Raw genomic sequence first — 8,239 nt, forward strand, 5'->3', positions numbered from 1 at the left:
GTGTGTGTGTGTGTGTGTGTGTGTATGTGTGTTGTGAGCTTATCCTTAATAAGATTCTTGAGAGAATTGTCTTCCTCTTAGGGCAAGAAACAGAGGTAAAGAAATATGTGGCTCTTATTATATTTACAGAAAACCAAATTTCATTTTAGCAGTGTTTCTCTCCCTTCTGGGATGGGGTGCGATCAGGAGGATGTTGGCAGATTCTGTGGGTCTCCTAAGACCAGAATTGAACCCCCTGGCTTCCTAGGCTCACCTTTCCCTTGAGCTTTGGGGTTCAAGGGACAGAACAGGTTGCTATGGTCACAGTTTTACTTAGTTTGTTTTCCTAGCTTCCCTGAAGTAACAAAAGTAAAATGATACAGAAGTAAAATGAAATGACTTGTAAACCGAAAGCATGGGTTGCTTGGTCCCGGCTGTCAGAACTGCCAGAGCAGGTTCTAGCCTCCTTGTCCGCTTGAGAGAATGTGAATTTGATACTGAACACCCCCCCCCCCCCCACCCTAAGGAGCCTGTAGCAGTTCGCTCAGCAGGAAAGGTAACCAAACTGGGTCTCATGATAGTGCTGGTGAAATTGACTAATATGTTCATGGAGTGTGTGGAACCAATCATCCTTAGCTAGAGAAAGGGGAATGTGTTATTCATAAAGGTTCCTAGACATTGTCACATGGGACTGTTAGAGGACCTTGTCATGCTGACATTTGAAATGGGGTTAATAATACTTTATGACCTTGCAGGTGTTACAATTTCTGTGTATCATTGTTTTCTCCTTATGGTCCCCTCACCTCTCCCATAAATACCCTGGTCGACTCTGGCTGTTTGTACTTTTTTTGAGTGCAGATTTAATTTGTTTAATAGAAATAGGGCCATTAAAATGATCTTTTAGTAACTAAAGCAAGGAATTTCCCCATCTCATGTACATTTTTAAATTGATTGGCATAAAGTTGCACATAGTATCCTTTAATAATATTATAGCATCTGTAAAAATGTTTCCTTTTTCATTCCTGGCATTGGTCATTTGTGCCTTTTCTTGACCAGTCTTGCTAATGTATTGTCAATTTTATTGGTCTTTTGAAAGAACCAACTTGGGGTTTTGTTTGTATTTTAAATGAAGCATAAACAGACACTACCTCCTCTCTTAAGTTTACGTGCATTTAACAAGTTCTGCCCTGTGGAACTCTGTCAAAAAAGATTTTAAGGGCCTTTAAAACTAAGTAACTGATTCTCCTAGCTGTAAGGAGCAAGGCAGCATGTATGTATCTTTTTGTGTCTTTGACATAATGTTTTTCAGTTTTATTAAAACCTATCTTGTGTTCTTGTGTATCATATTGATTGAATCAAATGGTCCTAAGGTGGGTTTTGTATATATATTCACTGGGGCACCCCTGTGATATTGTTCTGGAAACTACTAACTAGAATTTGCGTGAGACTCGCTGGTAATTTAATGTGAATTATAGGTGCTTTCAACCCACTTGACAATACAGATGTACTTTGTACCAGAGCAGAGCAAATTTGCTGTAACAACTGAGGAAGAACATTTTATTTCAGTTCATATTTAATGCATGAGTCTTAGCATTTTCAAAGTTTTCTCAGAAAACCTTTGAGTATGTGGCAGTATAAGAACAAGAACTTTGGAGTCAGAAAGAGCTGGGTTTGAACTCTTGCTCTGCCACTTTTAGCTGTGTGGCCTCAGGAAAATTGCCTAACCTCTCTGAGCTTTCATTTCTCCTTCTGTGAGATAGAAATAATAGAAACTCCTTTGGGGTTGGGGGCTGTTGTGAGATTTCTATGAATATTCATGTAAGTCACCTATTCATATTTTGGCACAAAGTAGGCACTTAATAAATTGTAGTACGTTGAGTGTTTTCTTATCCTACCCTTTCTTATACTTCCAACCTCACAACTTCTCTTAGTGATTTTCTTCCAGAAATGTGAAACGTTATTGCGATGAAATTAAAAAAAAACAAAGAAAACCACTTCTCCCATTTGTTCTCTCTTTGTTATGGGCAGATGTGGTTAATCAGGTTCACTTCCCCTATTTTCAGTATTTTCAGCTTATCTTACCTAGGTGATTGGCTGTATATTTTCCCCTCCAATTTTTATCTTACTTTCCTGGGATTATTTTTCTTCACTTCATCTCACCTCCCTGAGGGTCTCACTGCTGTTCTTCCCTCCCTCCCTTCCCTTTTGCTATCTGTAGGGTAGAAATGAAATGGGTACAAAGCTCAGAGCTCGGCAGAGGCTGGAATGAATGTGAGTTAGTGGGGTTGCTTCTATGAAGGCAAAGTTGCTTACATTTAGTTACTTCAGAATTAAATGGGAGATAGATGGGGCTGATTACCATATCAATGTTGTACTGCTGTTGTGTTTTCTGAGAATGTTTTTTCAGCGCTTAGAGTCCCTCAGACTTTGCGGGGGGGAAGTGTGGGTTGGTTAACGCTATGGCTGACCTCATCACCAAGAAGGGGAATGAAAAGCACAGGGCGGAGGAGGTTGGCTGGTTAATATCCCTCCACAAAGGAATACAGTAAGTCCTCACTTGATGTGCTGGATAGAGGCCGTGACTTTAAGGAGATGTTGTATAACAAAACCAGTTTTACCATAGGCTAATTGACAGGAACAACACTTAGGCTCCCATGCCATCTCATCAATGTTATAATAAAATGTTGAACGCTATCAGAGATCTACTGTATAGCATTATTGAAGTCACCGGACCGTAAGCCATTTGTTCTCCCTGGGGTTTGTTAATTGAAAAGGTCCTGGGGAATAGTTGGCATAATTAGTAATATTTATGTAGATACCTAGTGATGCAAAGGGCTGAACTAGGCATAGGAAGGGATTGTGAGCTGGAGAAAGGCTTCATGGTGCTGTTGCCAGCATCATTGCTGCTCTGCCCGACGAGCGTCTTGGTTTACATCTCGGGTAGTAGGTGGGCCTCAGCTGTGGCATTGTTTCTGAAGACATCAGGTCAGGTTGACTAGCTGGCCTTCGTCTGGCCCATCTGCCGTGACCCAGGGTGCTGAGTACCAGCTCTGGTGCTGTTTGTTCTCGCGGGTGTTTTTTTGACAGCGGAGAACAAGAAGGCGTATAGTTTTCATAAGTGTTTTGCAACACTGCTTCTCCAGTTTATTTGGATTCTGTTGCTTGAAAACAAGTGTCAGCATGGCATTCACTGGCACAGCTTTTGGGGGAGAGATCATCACTTTTGGAAAGTTGTGTTCGTTTCAGGATGAGGGGTCGATGTGTGAGATCTTGTGCTGAATCAGGGCGCCTCACGCCATCCCTTGGAATCGTACGCTCCACAGTTAGAGAATTCTGACTTCCACAAATGATGAGATTTTTGGTGGGCGAGCATAAACATGGCCTAGGTGCTTTCTACAAAGCCATGCCAAATAAGGGCCTGGTAAATGCTTCTTTGATGATTAAAATACTAATACTAAATTCCAATTTATCGAGTGTCTACAACATGTCAAGTACTTTCCCTGTGTTATCTTGTTAATGTTTCAGAGGATGGTCTTGGAACCTCTAAAGGTATGTCAAAAATGAGCCCCCAAACCCATTATTTTCCTATGTCTGCTCTTGTAGGTATAACCACTGTGGACTGAGGCCACCTTTCTAGATCCGAAAACCAGGAGAAGGAGGAGGAGGAGGAGGAGGAGGAGGGTTGGGACCATGGGGTGTGACACTCTGAATCCTAGCCTGTCATCTAGGAGGTGAGCAGCCCCTGCGCATGGCACGCGTGGAGATCTTGAGAAGCCTCTTCTGTTTGGGACAGGTAAGTGGGGCATTTGCAGAAGGCTGGGACATGAGAATTCAGGCTTTTGAAGTCCTTATGGCCTAAGGATCCTGCCCAAATCCTCCTGTTCCAGGACAATAGAAAGTTCTTTATTTGTGACTATCATTTTAGTGGGAAGAGGGGTTGCTGATTGTCCCCACTCACAATTGGAGGCTTTGAAATTGATTTCCTGGGAAGCTCCTGATGTGTAGGGCCTCATTCTTGTTGGGTTGCTCCCAAGGACAAGCCAGCCTTTGGAACGTGATGAAGAGAGTGTGGCGGTGGACCCCGTGTTGGGGACACCTGATAGGTGAGCTCAGTCAGCCCTGTGAACCATCACTCGCTTACAGTGTTTCCTTCTCAGCTTCTCTCTCGCCTGCCCTCACAGTACCAGGAAAGGGGAAGAAGGAATTGATTGGGGCTGCTGCAGGGGGAACTTGGTATCAGAAAGGGCTTTTCCTGGGGCTGTGGACATGAGATCATGTTACCTTTGAGAGAGAGGTGAGCCTTCATCTAAACTGCCAAGTTAGAGTGGAATATTTCTCGCGGACTTCACTGCTGTCCTCTCGTGGGATGACTTCATTGCATGATAGGCCAGAAGCTTCCCACTGAAAGGATCAAGTGGTAAACATGTAACATTGACAGGCACTCCGACGGAGGGAATACGCTGCTAAGACACTTTCCTACCTCCTGTGTGTGGCGCGAGGCTCTGCTAGGCAAGTCCAGCAGAAAGGGCTGTGTGCACCTCAGTTTCCCTTCTGCCCAGTGGGGACAGTGACATGTGTGCCGTGCAGTCCCCGTTTACCTCACAGGGGGGAATGATTTAGACCAAAAGGGGCTTTATGACTATACAAAGTCCTTTTCAAGTTTGCCCTCCTCCTCTGAACAAACCCACATAAGCCTTGTTAGGTAAAATGATACTGCACTATTCAATATTGATCGGGGTTGGTGATATGCTGTTTGGTTCAGAATTTGCAGAAAACGTGTGACTACTGACTTGATGGACAGGCAGAATCACAGATGTTCCCTGAGGTGTAATCCCAGCAATTTTGTTTTATTTTTTAAAAATTTTACTGTAGTAAGAACACTTAATATGAGATCTCCCCTTTTAACAGAGTTTTCAATACACAATACAGTATTCTTAACTATGGGGACACTATTTTACAGCAGATCTCTAGAACTTGCTCATCGGGCATAACGGAAATTTTATACCCATTGTTTGATTAGCAAACTCCCCACTCCCCCCTTCCTCCGGCCCCTGGCAACCATCCTTCTAGTCTTTGCTTCCATGAATTCGACTATTTTAGATACTTCTTTTCTTATAAATGGAATCATGCAACATTTGCCTTTCTGTGACTGCCTTATTTCACATAACAGCATGTTCTCAAGATGCATCCACGATGTGGCATATTGTAGAATTTCCTTCTTTTCTAAGGCTGAATGATATTCCCATCTATATATTTGTAAAAATGTGGTCCTTTTTCATTCATCTGTCATTAGACAGCTCGATGGCTTCCACATTTTGGCTCCCATGAGTAGGGCTGCGGTGAATGTGGGAGTGCTGATACCTCTTTGAGATACAGTTTCATTTCTTTTGGATGAAAAAGACTCAGAAGCGGGATTGCTGGATCATCTGGAAGTTCTATTTTTAATGTTTTGAGGAACCTCCATACTGTTTTCCGTAGCGGCTGCCCGATGCCGCCGCTCTGTTTCCCACCCAGGGTTCCAGCCCTGCCTGGCTGTCCCTGCTGCGACTTGTTCCTCTCGTCTTTCCTGTTGCTCCTGGTGGCCTGAATCCAGGAGGACAGGCTCAGCCCCGCCTTTTTCTGCGTGTAGTGTACACAGCAGCCAGGAGACCTCTCTTTCAGTATTTACATCACACTGTACTGTGGTACTTCTGTTATTTGCCTTTTTAAGCAGTACAAAGACTATAAATGATGATAATGCAGTTAACAGGAAAAGCCACAATTAACCCTTTGTAGCACGGGCTGTCCCTGCTCTGCCCCCATCCCTTAGGATCAACTCTCCCTTTGGCCTGTATTAATTAGCTCCCCCATCCCCCATCTGCCTTTACTCCCAGGCTCCCAGCAGCCCCTTCTCTTTGTTGGAGGGCAGCCCCCCAGGGCTGGTCCTCATCTTTGACGTAGAATCCTTGTACTCAGGGGGCAGTCCTCGTCCAGGTGAACCATTGGGAGGGCCCCTGTGTTGAGGACAACTCAGTTCTCCTGTCCTGTCTTCAGGGAGCCCCGGTGGCTTTGTTCTCCAACTCCCCACCTGGTGTTCTTTGGAAGCACTTCCTAATAAATAACTTAAGTATGAATATTCATCTCTGGCTTAAATGTAACTTGTTCAAGGCAACAGCATTACAAAGTGGGGGAGCTAGGATTCGAACCTGGGTCGCGCGGCTCCGAGCGCCCTGCTCTTAACCCAGATGCTCCCGTGTTTCTCCACGGCGGGTTACCCATGCTTACTGTGTGTGTGCCTCAGCATGGACTGTAATGACTGCCATGGGGTGTTTCTTAAATGCTCGCTTAGTGAGTGGCTGTCCAATCCCGCTGCCCACGGCACCGTCTCCCAGTCAGCCTTTCTGAGTCCTGCCTCTGGGCATTGGTCCACTCGGCCGCCCCCTAGAATGACCTTCCACGAGCTTTCCTTCAGAATCATCTAAAGCCTACCTCACCTTGCTGCCTTTCCAGCCTGTCCTGGCCCCTCATTTTTCCCCTCAGAATGAGTGTTTCCTTCTCAGATGTTGCCTTTTATATTGTCCGTCCTGCCGACCTGATTGTAAACCCTTGGGAGTTGCGAGTGTGTGCCCTGAATCCCGGAATAAATGCTCACCGATCTGATTCTTTGGGGATTAATCACCCCCTGGTTAGAGCTGCCCAAAGAAAGGCCGTGGTTGTTTCTGGGTTCTATGAATGAAGGGAAGTAATGAGGTTAAGGAGCAAAACTGAAAAAAAACCAACAAAAACAACAATAAGCAAGGGGTGAATTTTAAAACCATCAGCCCATCTTTGTGTGAGTCCGGGTGTGCGTTTTCACACTGCAGCTGTTCAGGTTGAATCACAGAGTGGATGTATCATCTCTTGGCTTCCAGCACCGAGGCTAGCCATCTTCTCCCCTGGGGGATTGGAGCAGATTGATGTGATGAATAATGTGGATTCTTGTCCAATCCTTGGGACGTGGTTTGACGTTCATGCAAGTGGTCGGTGGACCATGTCAAGGCCCCCCACTCCCACCCCCATTTGAAAGATAGCAGAGATGTCCATTAGCAGAGTTACTGTGTTGAGCTTTAGTTGATGGCCAGCCAAACAGTCCAGCGACCTCTCCACTTGGGCCGCCTTCAACAGGCTTTGTCTTCTGGGTGTGTCCCCAGTGAAGGTCTCTAACGAGGGCTAGGTTGGAAGAGAAGATGTAAGGAAAAGAGCCTGCAAACGCAGAGTACCTACTGTGTGCCTGGCATTGTGCTCAGTGCTCTCTAACAGAGTACCTGACTGAATCTCACAACCACCCTGGGATGTGCGTGTTCTCCTGTCCACGTCCAGGTCATAGAACCCACGTGACTTACCTAAACTCACACCATGATGGTGGTGACCCTGGATTTGAACTGTGTTTTATCTGACTTCTAAACTCATGACATTCCCATGTGTCTTGACCTTCCATTCTAGATATAAACAGAGGTGTTTAGATCATTCTAATGGTCATATTAACTCTAGAATTCCGACACTCCGGCGTTCGTTTCTGATCTATGCAGGTTCCACCATAACCAGTTCCCCTTTAGTACTTCACTGTTGATGAACTTGTTAAAGTCAGTATTGCCTGAAATAGCATGTTTAGGTGGGACTGTTTTGGGTTGGGTGTCTAATATTTGACAAACTATGCAATTAGAGATCCGACTTTATTTTTAGATGCTCATCCACAGGTGAAACACATCAAGCCTGTTCTTTGAACGCACTCAGGAAAGTTAAGTAGTTTTGTCTTCTTTCTGGCCACTGCCTTGTTCTGAGAGCTGGACGCTGGAGCCTTGAGTCTGATACAGCAGGGCGCCCTGTAGCCTTTCACTCTCTCCTGCCCACATTGCATAAACATTGGCATGGCAGGGACAGATGGCCACTCCGGGAGCTCCTTTGATGTCACATTTGGTGCCTGGGTGGGGGGTAGGGGTGGTTGCAGCCAGTCACCGCAGGAGGAGAGGCTGACTGGGAAATACCCACTTGACAGTGGCTAAACAAAAGCTTAATGCGGAAAAGCAGGGTGCCCCTGGTACATACTGAGGCTGAGGCAGTAATGGAGTCGGGTTTACATAAGTGCGTTTACCTTGGAAAGGAGCCAGTCGGCTCAAAGCACAGCCTTTTCTCTCCGCTCCTAATTGATGCTGGGCAGTGTTTAGTTTTATTGCAGGAACGTGGTGGACTTTGGGGAACAAGGGGAGGTGAGAGAATTGGTGGAAGGGAGCGATGGGATTGC

The 8,239-nt window shown here is 45.4% G+C and overlaps 1 protein-coding gene across 1 annotated transcript in view; it reads left to right on the forward strand.

Annotated features, from left to right (window-relative positions):
- TIAM1 (TIAM Rac1 associated GEF 1) overlaps nt 1–8,239 on the forward strand; it is a 412,279-nt gene that overhangs the window by 202,675 nt on the left and 201,365 nt on the right. The window contains exon 4 of the mRNA XM_019662811.1: nt 3,583–3,772. The gene's annotated coding sequence lies outside the window, so the exon portion shown is untranslated. The remainder of the gene's footprint in view (nt 1–3,582; nt 3,773–8,239) is intronic.

Source organism: Hipposideros armiger, unplaced genomic scaffold (genome assembly GCF_001890085.2).
Source record: "Hipposideros armiger isolate ML-2016 unplaced genomic scaffold, ASM189008v1 scaffold_381, whole genome shotgun sequence".
Lineage (NCBI taxonomy): Eukaryota > Metazoa > Chordata > Mammalia > Chiroptera > Hipposideridae > Hipposideros > Hipposideros armiger.